Source organism: Schistocerca americana, chromosome 1 (assembly GCF_021461395.2).
Source record: "Schistocerca americana isolate TAMUIC-IGC-003095 chromosome 1, iqSchAmer2.1, whole genome shotgun sequence".
NCBI lineage: Eukaryota > Metazoa > Arthropoda > Insecta > Orthoptera > Acrididae > Schistocerca > Schistocerca americana.
This window is the reverse complement of record NC_060119.1, coordinates 22,332,977-22,348,302: the sequence shown is the minus strand read 5'-3', so window position 1 is coordinate 22,348,302 and position 15,326 is coordinate 22,332,977.

Genomic DNA, 15,326 nt, shown 5'->3' with positions numbered 1-15,326 from the left:
ATCGAAAGCCGGCCGTGGTGGCGAAGCGGTTAAAGGCGCTACAGTCTGGAACCGCGCGGCCGCTACGGTCGCAGGTTCGAATCCTGCCTCGGGCATGGATGTGTGTGATGTCCTTAGGGTTAGTTACTTTTAAGTAGTTCTAAGTTCTAGGGGACTGATGACCTTTCAAGTTAAGTCCCATAGTGCTCAGAGCCATTTGAACCATTTTTTTTTTAACATCGAAACAAAATTAAGTCATTTATGGGGGGGAGGTATCAGTCAAGAAGACGTGTAAAAATCAAATTTTTGGATCAAATAGTTTTTGTCAAACCGAATGATAAGTGTGTAAAAGCAGTGGGAACACCATGTGTCTGCACAGGCGAGCAGTGCAGTGATGACAAAATCGCGCACAGTACGGAATGCGGCGAGCACGTGTCTGCAGCAGCGAAAGGGTTAATGAAGAGACAAAGCACTAGAAATTTCAAAAAATTGCATTTAAACGAATATAATTCGTGAAATAAGACACTTCGATATTGTTTTTAAATAATGAAAATGTTAAGCACCACACAAGGTTTGAACTCATAACCTTTCACATAGCAGCCCAACACCTTAACCGTTCCGCTAACGCACCTCGTCTAACCACATATCGCCATGAGGACTATAACACGTCACGCAAAATACTGACAAACACTGTTGGTATGACTATGAATTACTCACGCTTTGTCGAAGTACAATAGGAAATAAACAATTACCGCAGTTCTTTATTGCGAAAAAGCGGTTCGTGAGACTGATACAAACACCTTTCCTTGCTATTGCCTGAATTAGGAGTCTTATTGCTTGTTTGGTTTAATTAATTCATAGAATATGAAGCAACTGGTATAAAGAATGCTTTTTCCAAACTTTCTATAAAAGGATGTCTGCTATCAAGACATTGCTTTTGTTCTATTACTTTATTTATGACTGAACGTTTCTAAAACTGAAGACACTCGTCCATGCTCTGCTCTGCAGTCGAGATCTGGCAACGTCGTTCTCTGTTCATTGGCTGACTGTGTTTTGTGACGTCAGATGCGCAGAACGAATCTAAACTCGTCCGCCAACATAAATGACACGCACTTTAACTAAACATAACCTCCATACACGCCGATGGTGCCATCTCTCGGACATTGCACGGACTTATCAAACACACCTCATAGATTGACTATAGGAAAGAGAGCATTTGATATGATGAAAGATTATCTACAACAAAAGGTATTGCTAACGGATTAAGAAAGGTATTTACCAAGCATTTTGTCTAGAGTTTTTCATTGATTGTATCAATACCTGTTTGTATTCTGATATATTGCAAATTTTCGAACATACGATCATGCCGCGACAAACTCGTACCATAATCATCAATTGCAGGCTTAAATGTATTTGTGCTCTTTTAAAATTTTTGAGAACAGTAGGCCTAATCTCGTTCAAAACAATCAAACAAACTGGCAGTGGTCATCCTACAAAAGATTCATGACTCCCAGGAAGTGTTCCATACGTCGAATGTAGACGTGTAACTCACTCGGGGAAAAGTGGGGAAGGATCTTTGAGTATTAAATAGTGACGCAACTTCTTTGTTAAATTTTCAATATGAGGGTGCGTGGGTTACAGTAAACTGGTAGTGGGGCGTCGGAAACCATTTACATGACTCCAGGATGTGCTCCATGCGTCGATGGTAGCTGTGTAACTCGCTCTTGGAAAAGTCGGCACGGATCCTTGGATATTGAATATCGACACAATTTCTGTGTTTAATCGTCAATGCGAGGGTGCAAGGGTCACAGTAAACTGGCAGTGGTGCAACGGAAAAAGCTACATTCCTCCCAGGATGTGTTCAATACGTCGACCGTAATCGTGTAACTCGCTCGGGGAAAGGTCAGCATTGGTCCTTGAGTACTGAATAGCGTCGCAATTTCTGTGTTAAATGGTCAATGTGAGGGTGCGAGGGTTAAGTAAATTGGCAGTGACGCTTCGGTAAAAGCTGCATGAATTCTAGGAAATGTTCCATACGTCGAACATTAGCGTGTAATTAGCTCGGGAAGAAGTCGTCATGGATCCTTGAGTAATGAATTGCGACTCAAGTTCTGTATTTAATCGCCAATGTGAGGGTGCGATCGTCATTGCTTGGGTGCCAGTGTTACAATAAACTGGCAGTTGTGCATCGGAAAAAGGCTACAAGACTCCCAGGAAATGTTCCATACGTCGAAATAAGGGGCTTTACTCATTCGGGGAAAAGTCGGCATGGAGCCTTGACTGTTGTATAGCGACACAATTTCTGTCTTAAATCGTCAATGTGAGGGTGCAAGGGTCACCGAAAACTGGCTGTGGTGCGACGGAAAAAGCTACATGCCTTCCACGTTGTGTTCCATACTTCGAACGTAGGCTTGTAACTTGCTCGAGGAAAAGTCAGCATCGATCCTTGAGTATTGAATAGCGACACTATATCTGTAATAAACCGTCAATGAGAGAGTGCGAGGGTTATAGTAAACTGGTAGTGGTGAATCGGGAGAAAGCTACATGACTCCCAGGAAGTGTTCCATGAGTCGAACGTAGGCGTGTAACTCGCTCGGGGAAAACTCGGCACGGATCCTTGACTACTGAGTAGCACCGCAATTTCTGTGTTCAATCGTCAATGTGAAGGTCTGAGGATCACAGTAAACATGCAGTGGGGCATCCTATAAAAGCTACATGTCTCCCAGGAAGAGCTGCATACGTCGAACGTATTCGTGTAGCCCACTCCGGGAAAAGTCGGGATGAATCCTTGACTGTTGAATAGCTACACAATTTCTGTGTAAAATTGTCGTTGTGAGGGTGCGAGGGTTACAGTAAACTGGTAGTGGACCATCAGAAAAAATTTGCATGACTCCCAAGAAGTGTTCCATACGTCGACGGAGCCGTGTATCTCGCTAGGGGAAAGGTCGGCATGGATCTTTGGATATTGAATTCTTGTTATTGTTGTGGTCTTCAGTACAGAGACTGCTTTGATACAGCTGTCGATATTGAACAGCGGCGCAATTTCTGTGTTGATTCGTCAATGTGATGGTGCGAGGGTTCAGTAAACTGGCAGAGGTGCATCGGAAGAAAGTTACATGACTCCAAGGAAGCGTTCTATTCGTGGAAATCAGGTGCGTTACTCACTCGGGGAAAACTCGGAATGGATCATTGAGTATTGAATAGAGATGCAGTTTCTGTGTTAAGTCCTCAATGTGAGGGTTCGAGGGTTACAGTAAACTGACAGTGGATCACTGGAAATAATCTACATGACTCCGAGGAAGTGTTTCCTGCGTCAAACGTAGGCACGTTTCTGACTCAGGGAAAAGACGGCATGAATCCTTGAGAATTGAATAGCGAGGCAATTTCTGTGTTCAGTCGTCAGTGTGAGGCTGTGACTGTTACAGTGGAAAGGCAGTGGTGTATCCTAAAAAAGAAACATGGCTCCGTGGAAGTGTTCCATACGTCGAACTTAGGCATGTAAGTCGTTCGGGGAAATGGCGGCATGGATCGTTGAGAGTTGAATAGCGACGCAATTTCTGTGGTTGGTTGGTTGGTTTGGGGAAGGAGACCAGACAGCGTGGTCATCGGTCTCATCGGATTAGGGAAGGATGGGGAAGGAAGTCGGCGGTGCCCTTTCAGAGGAACCATCCCGGCATTTGCCTGGACTGATTTAGGGAAATCACGGAAAACCTAAATCAGGATGGCTGGACGCGGGATTGAACCGTCGTCCTTCCGAATGCGACAATTTCTGTGTTAAACCGTCAATGTGAGGGTGCGGACTTTAAGTAAACTGGCAGGGGTGCATCGGCAAAATCTACATGAATCCCAAGATGTCTTCCATACGTGAAACATAGGCCCGTAACTCACTCGAGGAAGTTTCGGCATGGATCCTAGAGTGTTAAATAGCGACGCAATTTCTGTGTTAATCCGTCAATGTCGCTATTCATTACTAATGGATCATTGCCGACTACACCCCGAGCGAGATACACGCCTATGATCGATGTAGGAAACACATAATGGGAATTATGTAGCTTTTTTCAGATGCACCACTGCCAGTTTACTGTAACCCTCGCACCTTCACATTAACGATTTAACACAGAAATTAGGTCGCTATTCAATACTTAAGGTCCGTGCCTTCTTTTGCCCGAGTGATTAACGCGCCTACTTTCCACGTATGAAACACTTTCTGGGAGTCAGGTAGCTTTATTCCGATAAACCACTGCCAGTTTACTGTGACCGTCACACCTTCACACTGACGATTTAACACAGAAATTGTGTTGCTATTCAATACTCAAGGACACATTCCGACTTTTCCCCGAGCGAGTTACACCCCTACGCTCTACGTAAGGAACACTTCCTGTGTGTCATGTAGCTTTTTTCTGATGCACCACTGCCAGGTTACTGTAACCCTCGCTCCCTCACATTGACGGATTACTACAGAAATTGCGGCGCTATTCAGTACTCAAGGACCCACGACGACTCTTCCTCGAGTGAGTTTCGAGCCTGCGTTCGACGTATGGATCATGTCCTGGGAGTCATAAAACCACTTTCCGATGCACCACTGCCAGGTTACCTTCCCCTTCGCATCATCACATTGACCATTTAACATGGAAATTGTGTCGCTATTCAATACACAAGGATCCATACCGTCTTTTCCCCGAGCGAGTTACACGACTAGGTTCGACGTTTGGAACACATCCTGGGAGTCATGCAGCTTTTTCCCGATTCACCACTGCTGGATTACTGACACCCTCGCACCTTCCCAATGACGATTTAACACAGTAATAACGTCGCTCTTCAACACACAGGGATCCATGCCGACTTCTACTCGAATGAGTAACTCACTTACGTTCGACGTATGGAACACATCCTGGGAGTCATGTAGCTTTTTCCCGATTAACCACTGCCAGTTTGCTGAAACACTTGTACCCTCTCATTAACGATTTAACACAGAAATAGGGTCGCCATTCAATACTCAAGGATCCATGCCTACTTTTCCTCGAGCGAGTTATTCGCCTATGTTCGACGTATGGAACGTTTCCTGGGAATCATGTATCGTTTTTCCGATGCAGCAATGCCAGTATACTTTAACCCTCACAGCCTCACGTTGACGATATAACACAGAAATTGCGTCCCTATTAACACTCACTTATGTAAGCCGACTTTTCCCCGACCGAGATACATGCCTACGTTCGACGTATTGAACACTTTCTGGGAGTCATGTATCTTTATTCCGTTGCACCAATGCCAATGTAGTTTAACCCTCACACCCTCACATTGACAATATAACACAGAAATTGCGTCCCTATTAACACTCACTTATGTAAGCCGACTTTTCCCCAAGCGAGTTACACGCCTACGTTCAACGTACCGAAAACTTCGTTGGAGTCATGTACCTTTTTTCCGATTCAACACTGCCAGTATACTGTAACTCTCGCACCCTCACTTTGTCGATTTAACACAGAAATTATGTCGTTATTCGATACTCAATTATCCATGCCGACTTTTCCCCGAGTGAGTAAAGCGTCTATGTTCGAGGTGTGGAAAATTTCCTACGATTCGTGTATTTTTTTCCGATGTACCATTGCCAGTTTACTTAACCCTCGCACCCTCACAGTGATAATTTAACCCAGAAATTGCGTTGCTATTCAATACTCAAGGAGCCATGCCGACTTGTCCACAAGCGAGTTACACGCCTACGTTCGATATTTGGAACACTTCCTTCGAGTCATGTAGATTATTTCCGATGTTCCACTGCCAGTTAACTGTAACTCGAGCCACCACACCTTGACGATTTAATAAGCAAATTGCGTCGCTATTCAATACTCAAGGATCCATGCCGACTTTTAATCGAGCGAGTTACACGCCTACGTTCGACGTGCAGGTGTGCATCGGATAAAAGTTACATGCCTCACAGGAAGTGTTCCATACGTTGAACGTAGGTGCATTAATCACTCGGGCAAAAGTCGACATGGATAATTGAGTATCGAATAGCGACACAATTTCTGTACTAAATCAACCATGTGAGGGTGCGGGGGTGGCGGAAAGAAGCTACATGATTCCCACGAAGTGTTCTATACGTCGAACGTAGACATTGACCCGCTGGGGGAAAGTCAGCATGGATCCTTCAATATTAAATAGCGAAGCAATTTCTTCGTGATATCTTCAATGTGAGGGTGCGAGGTTTACAGTAAGCTGGCGGTGTTGCATCGGAAAAGAGCTACATGACTCCCAGAAAGTGTTCGAGACGTCGAACGTAGGCGTGTAGCACGCTCGGGTAAAAGTAAGCATGGATCCTTGAGTATTGATTAGTGACCCTATTTCTGTGTTAAATCTTCAATGTGGGTGTGTGAGGGCTAAAGTAAACTGGCATTGGTGCATCGGAATAAAGATACATGACTCCCAAGAAGATTTCCATACGTCGAACGTAGGGGGTTAGCTCGCTCGTGGAATAGTCAGCATCGATCCTTAATTACTGAGTGGCCATGCTCTGCGTTAAATCGTTAATGTGAGGGCTCTAGGGATACAGTAAAGTGGCAGTAGTCCATCGGAAAAAAGCTACATGACTGCCAGGAAGTGTTCCATACGTCGAACGCAGGCGCATAACTCGCTCGGGGAAAAGTCGGCATGGATCCTCGAGTACTGAATAGCGATGCAATTTCTAAGTTTGGTCGTCTTTGAGAGGGTGTGAGGTTTTCACTCAACTGGCAGTGGTGAATCGGAGAAAAGCTACATGACTCCCAGTAAGTGGCAGTGGTGAATCGGGAAAAAGCTACATGACTCCCGGGAAGTGCTCCGTACGCCGAACATAGGCGTGTAACTCGCTTGGCGAAACGTCGGCGGCATGGATCCATCAGTATTGAATAGCGACGCTATTTCTGTGTTTAATCGTCAAGGAGAGGGTGCGGGGTTACAGTAAACTATCAGTGGTGAATCGTCAAAGAGCTACATGACTACCAGGAAATTTACCATACGTCAAAGGTAGGCGTGTAACTGTCTCGGGGAAAATACGGTATGGACGCTTGAGTATTATACAGCGACACGATTTCCATGTTAAGTCGTCAATGTGATGATGCGTATAGGATAGTAAGCTGGTTGTGGTGCATCGGAAAATACCTGCATGACTCCCAGGAAGTGTTCCATATGTCGAGTGTAGGTGGATTACTCATGTCGACATGGATCTTTTACTATTGAATAGCGAGTCAATTTCTGAGATATATCGTCAATGTGACGGTGTGAGGGTTACAGTCAACTGGAAGTGGTGCATCGGAAAAAAGCTACATGACACCCAGAAGTGTCCCATACGTCAAATATAGGCACGTTGCTGACTCAGGGAATAGTCGGCATGGATCTAGTATTGAATAGCGAGGCAATTAATACATATACATCTACATCTACATGGATACTCTGCAAATCACATTTAAGTGCCTGGCAGAGGGTTCATCGAACCACCTTCACAATTCTCTATTATTCCAATCTCGTAAAACGCGTGGAAAGAATGAACACCTATATCTTTCCGTACGAGCTCTGATTTCCCTTATTTTATCGTGGTGATCGTTCCGCCATATGTAGGTCGGTGTCAACAAAACATTTCTGCATTCGGAGGAGAATGTTGGTGGTAATACAAAACGGGCTGCATTTCTTTGAACTTTTTCGATGTACTCCGTCAGTCCTACCTGGTAAGGATCCCACACCGCACACCAGTATTCTAAAAGAGGACGGACAAGCGTAGTTAAGGCAGTCTGCTTGGTAGGTCTGTTACATTTTCTCAGTGTCCTGCCAATAAAACGCTGCCTTTGGTTAGCCTTCCCCACAACATTTTCTATGTGTTCTTTCCAACTTAAGTTGCACGTAATTGTAATACTTAGGTATTTAGTTGAATTTACGGCTTTTGGATTACACTGATTTATCGTGTAACCGAAGTTTAACCAATTACTTTTAGCACTCACGTGGATGACCTCCCACTTTTCGTTATTTAGGGTCAACCGCCACTTTTCGCACCATTCAGATACTTTTTCTAAATCGTTTTGCAGTTTCTTTTGATCATCTGATGACTTTGTTAGTCGATAAACGACAACGTCATCTGCAAACAACCGAAGACTTGAGCAACCACCTGCAGTTGGTTGCACCCTGTGTTCTTCATGGCATCCTGGAGGACCCTTTCCACATCTGGCTCTACACTGTATGCAAACGGAGTGCACATTCGTTTCCATACCTTCCTTGTCAGCCAAGTCCCTAAGGGGCCTCATAACGCGCCTAACGTTGGAGCTCCCAACTACCAATAATCCCAGCCTCTGTGATTGCCCGGATCTTGCAGGCTGAGTGGTTTCCTCTGAAACAGGACAGGCGACAGCATCCGGCTCAGCGACGGTGTCAGCCACACACAGCACCTGGAACCTGTTTGTCAGACAAACCAGGGAGGCCTAACGTGCGGCCGCCTGGGTCGCCGCCTGCTTCGCCCCGGGGCGACCTCCTCCCACTAGACCACAGGTGAGGGGTCAGCCTCAGTGCCAGCAGTAACTGGGTTGGCCTCCGGCGAGGACCGATCGGAGGACTCTGACGCGCTGGATCTCCATGGCCGGCCCACAACAGTGGTGCCCATCTACTGCAGCCTCAAGCTGTGTAACCGAAACCATCACAGCCCGAAGCTGAGAGCGAAGTGTCACCAACTCGGCTCGCATCTGCACTCAACAATCGCAGTACCTGTCCATACCAAACTATTTAGAAAAACGGACTATCGGCACGTGCTGCGCAACTCTACTGCAGACCCTGACGAAACCGCACGAACTGTGTCTAGTAATACCCAGATATTCAAGAACCTAAGTACCGAAGCACTCAGGTGAAAGTAAATAATTTGCCCCTGATAAGGAACTTGTAATATACCACAAGATCGGTTTACTTTCTGACGCAAACGAAAACGCGTGAACTACGGCTATTACATTTTAAATTTACACACAGAAACTCAAGAAACTGAACTATTAAAGCACACAGATGATATAATAAAATTCGCTCCTGGTTAGGAACTCGTAAACGTTACAGAAGCGGTTTACATATCTATTGCTGCGTCTGCTGCGTTCGGCTACTGCTGCCTGACTGTGTTGAATCGTCAATGTGGTGGTGAGTTATACAATAAACATGCAGTGGTGGAACGGAAAAAAGCTAGATGACTCCCGGGAAGCGTTCCATACGTGGAACGTAGAAGCGTTACTTATTCGGGGAAAGTCGGCATGGATCCTCTAGTATTGAATAGTGACGCAATTTCTGTGTTTATTCGTCAATGTGAGGATGTGAGGGTTACAGTGAAAAGGCAGTGGTGTATCGTAAAAATGATGCATGACTCTGAGAAAGTGTTACAGACGTCGAACGTAGGCGAGTTACTCGCTCGCCGAGAAGTTGGCATGGATCCTTCAGTATTGAATAGCGACACAATTTCTGTGTTAAATCGTCAATGTGACGGTGCGAGGGTTACAGTAAACTGGCAGTGGTGCATCGGGAAAAAGCTTCTTGTCTCCCAGTAAATGTTCCATACGTAGAAAATAGGCGCAGTACTCATTTAGCGAAAATCCGGCATGGATCCTTAATTATTGAATAGCGACAAAATTTCTGTGTGAAATCGTCAATGTGAGGGTACGAGGGTTACAGTAAACTGGCAGTGGTGCATCGCAAAAACCTACATGTCTCCCAGGAAGTGTCCATAAGTCGAACGTAGGCGTGTAACTGGCTCCGGGAAAAGTCGGCATGGATCCTCTACTATTGAATAGCGACACAATTTCTTTGTGTAATCGTCAATGTGAGGGTGGGAGTGTTACAGTAAACTGGCAGTGGTGCAACGGAAAAAAAGCTACTTGACTCCCAAATAGTTTTCCATACTTCGAACATAGGCGTGTAACTCGCTCCTAGGAAAGTCAGCATTGATCCTTGAGTATTGAATAGCGTGAAAATTTCTGAGTTAAATCGTCAATGTGAGGGTGTAAGGCTTACAGTAAACTGTCAGAGGTGCATCCTAAAAAAACTGCATGACTCCCAGTAATTGTCCCATACGTCGATTGTAGGGGTGCAACTCGCTCGGGAAAAGCCAGCCTGATCAGACAAAGTGGTCTCGGTACCGGACACCACCTGCACTCCAGCTGTTGTGTGGGAGGACTTCATACTCAGTGGTGAGGAGAGCTGGCCTGCAGAGTGGTGTGGCAGCCGTCGCCGCAGGAAAGCTGCACAGGAGCAGAAAAAGACAACACAACAAACACAAGATTTACTTAACTTGTTTTTTTTACAAACGTATGAAGACTCGTTACAAATAATGCGACTAGAGAGAGAGTCCAGCTATCACAGTGTCCACAAGGCAAAGTTTCTCTGTACTAAAGCGCGAACGGTGGAGTTGGAACCCGTGGCAGGCGGCGTCTGTACAGCACAGTGGCTGCAAGCACGAGTGAGCTGGGTCGCTGCTGCTGGCGGCAGAAGGCCCCACAAATACAGGTGTGTACTGTTGGGTCCTCCAGATCCTGCACGACCGGTTTTAGCGTCTGGAGGCAGTTTCATCGTGTGACGCCCTTGTGATAGTATCACTACGTCATGTTACACCAACTTCAACGACCAGAGGTATAGGTCGATTCCGAGTAACCGTGAGACACACCAGACAAGTGCATTTCCAGACCTTCATTGATTGCACAAATCATGCGTTAGCATGTGGTGGGGAAGAACCAGTGAGTTCACATTCAATTGCAGTATTCTCAACTTATCATAGTGAGGGAGTGTACAATTTTTGACGTACCAACGTCAGTATTATTAGAGACAGAGCAGAAGAGCGTATTTGGCCAGGTTGGGTAATGAAATCCACCTAGTTAGTGGAACCGTCCTCGACTTCGCGACAAGTAATTTAAGGAAACCTGACTCATTATGGCTGTGTGGGAAACTGTTTCCCGTAGGTTTCGGATACACAAGTTCTGGGAATAGTCTATGTTTACACCTGCACCTCTCCTGAGACTCACTGTTTCAGTAATACCGTACAGATCTTGCTCCTTGTGGGTTTCCATCAGTGTCTTCTATTCTACTCTCTACATCAGAGAGGCTGAATGATGCACGTGTTATAACCCCAAAATTGAGCTGAATGTTATTAGAAGTACACTCATCAAACATAAAGTTCTGTTTTAGGATTATCTATATCGTTTCTTTGTGTTGACATGGCAAATAGCTGCTAGTGAGTAGTTGGAATGCCAGTTAGAAGAATCAAGTCTTTTAGACACATAGCACATTTCGTCTTACTGATTTCGAAATTGTTTCCTTATCGTCACCACAAGTTCTATTTCTTTAACTGCTACTTCACAATATGGTAATTGTCCAATATTGTGCCCACTGGCAGAGCGTACATCCTAGCTCAGTACTCCACATTGCCATAACATCTGTGTGACTACACCAGCAAGCACATGTGTCTTGTAGACAGATGTTGTACAATGATGATCGCTTTACTACTGATTAAGATTATCGAATAACGACGTAAAATCACTTTATTCGTAGCATGAAACAAACTAACACTTTCCGCCTCATTAAAGATGTGATGAGCAGTATTTGGCGATGTTGACTGCAGATGAAATTTGAAAATATCGGCGAAACAAGCTGAAAAAATGCACGCGACGACTGTCATTAGGGACAAGCTGGCGCTCCAATAGCTACAATACTGGTGGCATTAATAGCAGATGTCCGAATACTTTTGATCAGAATACGGGTAGCACATCGTCAAAAATTCGGCAAATTCACTCCTATAATTTGTTTCGGAGTTTTAAAAGAACAATAGCGAATCTACTGTTGTAGTCTCCCTCACTGCGGACAACTGTCTGGACTAGAGATGGGCAAACTCGTTCATCCTTGGGAACTAGTTCACTGCTGATCGTTCTTTTTTTGGGAACCGTTCATTTTTACTCGTTCACCGTTCATTTGTGTTTGGTATATGGTTCTTATGAAAAACTGAAAACTAGTAGTGTAGGTGACTGAAGGATGGAGGGCACCAAGAGGGGGCACTTGCCTCCCCCCTGGAGTACAGAGTTTTTATTCATTACAGAATTCTTACACACTTTTAGAAGTAATTTCTGTGATTCTGCAGAACCTCTCGTATAGCGATCCGTAGCCTTGTGTGGCTGATCGCAGGGAAAAAATATAGGGTGGCGCACGGGAAACCGGTCCCGAGTACAGACTGCTCGCCAATTACGGACGATGTGTTGCCCGTTACGAGCAGATATAACCAACAGACAAACATGTAATAATTAGGTAATGAAGAAATAAGAAGCTAATGAAAGCAACAATTGCGAAACAATCGATGACGATGTGGAGAGAGCTGGAGAAGAGAACATGAAAATCTCACGCAACGCGCATGGGCTATAGCTCATGTAGTCTTGTAAACCTGTTGGTGGCTGTTTCCCAAGTTAATAGACCACAAGTGTCTTGTATAAAATTCTTCGTTTCGACTTCCACTACATAGCTACGCTACGTTGTAAACAATAATCGTTTACACCCTATATATACTTCACGTTGTCTCTGAGTTCGTAGGCAAAGTAGAGACTTTATGGAAGCATAAAATAAAATGTGGTTTCCTCAAACTTGCGTCACACGCTTAGTAAAAATTAGGTTTTTATGTTGCATTACTAAAGTTAATGCAGCAATAATAATAATAATAAAGTTGGCAGTAATAAAGTTTTTGGTTTGAAAGCCCCTTCTGAACAAATGTTTTTGAGATAATAAGTAAATACGATTTTATGGCAATCTATGTCTTTTCAAATGGAGAGGCACCGCTTTTCCTACTGAGCCAAAATGACCCACAACCCACTTTTTTTTTTCAAAGAAACCAAACTAGCAGGTAATGCAAATTGGAAACAACCAAACTTAAAAGTAATTAGAGCCTTCCTAAATGTGATGTTTTGTATATGAAACATACACGAAAATCGTTTTATATGAATTTTCTTACACTAAAAATTAAGTAAATTATTGAAAGTTAGCTGCTAAACCAAGTCGATGAAACCAAAAAATATATGAATAACAAAAAAAACTTGCCTTGTTATAAATATGTCTTCTGCTCCAGACTGAGATTTTCACTCTGCAGCGGAGTGTGCGCTGATATGAAACTTCCTGGCAGATTAAAACTGTGTGCCGGACCGAGACTCGAACTCGGGACCTTTGCCTTTCTCGGGCAAGTTCTCTACCAACTTGCCCGTGAAAGGCAAAGATCCCGAGTTCGAGTCTCGGTCCGGCACTTAGTTTTGATCTGCCTGGAAGTTTCATTTCTTCTGCTGTTCATCGATATAATGAAGTGAGCTGGTATGCCCTTTTGTTACCTGGAAAGACGTACCTATTACATACAACGTAATTTTTATGTAATTTACGTAACTATAAAATACTTTTTGATTACCGGTCGTGGACGCTGAATGGCCAGAACCAAGTGCAAGAACAGTTTGGAACACATGTAAAATCGGCGAGCGCAGAGAACGAAACGAACAACTGGACAGTGAACTTACTAGGAACAGTCGGCAGTGGAACCGAGACAGGTGGTCATGCGAAGAATGAGTGCGGCCGAGGGAGACCGAGACTGAGACGAGCACGCGACCGAGGCTGGAACGAGAACTGCCGAAGTGACCTCCGCGACCGAAGTGAACCAGTGAACTTTGAACCGATCGTTCCTCGTTCCCGGGAACTATAAGTAGACCGCCGCGACCGAAGTGAACTATGAACCGATCGTTCCTTGGAATGTGTTCCTCGGTCCTTTCGTTCATCTTGGTGAACCGTTGCTTTGCACCTGTTCGTCCGCGAACTACCCATCTCTAGTGTGGACGGATGCCTTAGCCGCTCGCGGTATCAGCCCGTAGCTGGGACCACAGGCGGTGGCGGCAGCTGCGGTGCGCCTCTGGTCAGTTCATCCGTAGCCGAGCCAGGAGACGGAGGCGTGCAGTGGCTGCCGGCGATTCCACTGGTCAAACATTTGCACGGGTCCTTGCGGCAAGCGCAGGAAAAGGTTTACCTTGCCTATGGGCGCTACGAGGCAAAGAGCCTGCTGTTCCAACCGTCCTCTGTGGCGGGATCCTCCAGCGATGTTTGGTGCGCCAGATCGCACCGTCCCTGATCGCGGAAATGTGCTGGTGCCAGCATGGACACTTGTCGACACACTGTGGACTAAATCAGCGCAAAACTTTTTACTGTATCCTATCTCACAGTGAGTCAGTGTAAGTATATACCATCTAATAAGAGACGCGTTAAACAATTTGTAGCTCCTCCAACGTACTTTTACTAGTGGTAACTGTGAGATATTGTGTGTGTGATATGACTGTGGGAAAGTTCCTAATTCCATATCATTATTTACATATACTCAACGTCACGGTGTCGAACTACACTCAGGCGTTGTGACTGTTTTTAATGCATATCGAAGCCACTGCTTTTAATGCATGTCTAAGTACTAGATGGATGTTAAGCATTAAGTCCAGTAGGCTTTTAACTGTTTGAATATGTAACATATTTAAATAATGCAATATGGTATATGTTATAAATTTTAAGTAGTGTAATTACGATTTTAATAAGTATGTATTTTTTTGGAAAAATCAGCAAATTCTAATAATTAGGCTTTAACTGTACATAGCGAATGAGGAAGGCAGTTAGACCATGGCCTGGATGGAGAAATGGACTGGGCACAATATCGTATTGCAAATTGCAGAAAACGAATTTGCATAAAGAGCTGAGGCATAGGCCACGGGTAGACAGACAGAACACGAGGGAGGTGTTGGTCTAACGCTCTCAATACTCCGTTCAAAACACAAGTGATGAGTCAGTCTTGTAGTTGGTTTGGTGGTTGATAATTATTATTTTTGGGTGATAAATTATTATGACTGAGTATTAAGCAACGGTGATGGGTCATTAATAATTATGATAAAAGTGGCTAGTTATTAACCCACGTAAGTGTAAATTATTTTTGTCATATTTATTTTGAAACAGCTTCATTTATTCATAATGAATGCTAATTATTACAACAATGTTCCATTTTTGCAAGTAATTTTTCGGCTTGTGCATAATAGCCCAACCTTATGAATGGTCGTAAGGATGATGAGTGTTTTCTGAAAAAAAAAAATTCACAAGTTTTTCTTGGTGTGCGATGTTACAAAACAACAAATCACATTGTGTACATATTGTTGTAGAAATCTGCTACTCATTCTGCAAACTAACTGTCTCAGTTTCATTGTTCTTTCCTCCACTGTCAAATTAGCAATGTAGTGTTCTTTATCATGATATAAGGACTCGCATTTTGTTAACTAGTTCTCCCTTCCCAAGAGGTAACCGATTTGTTGGCCTCAAAAACA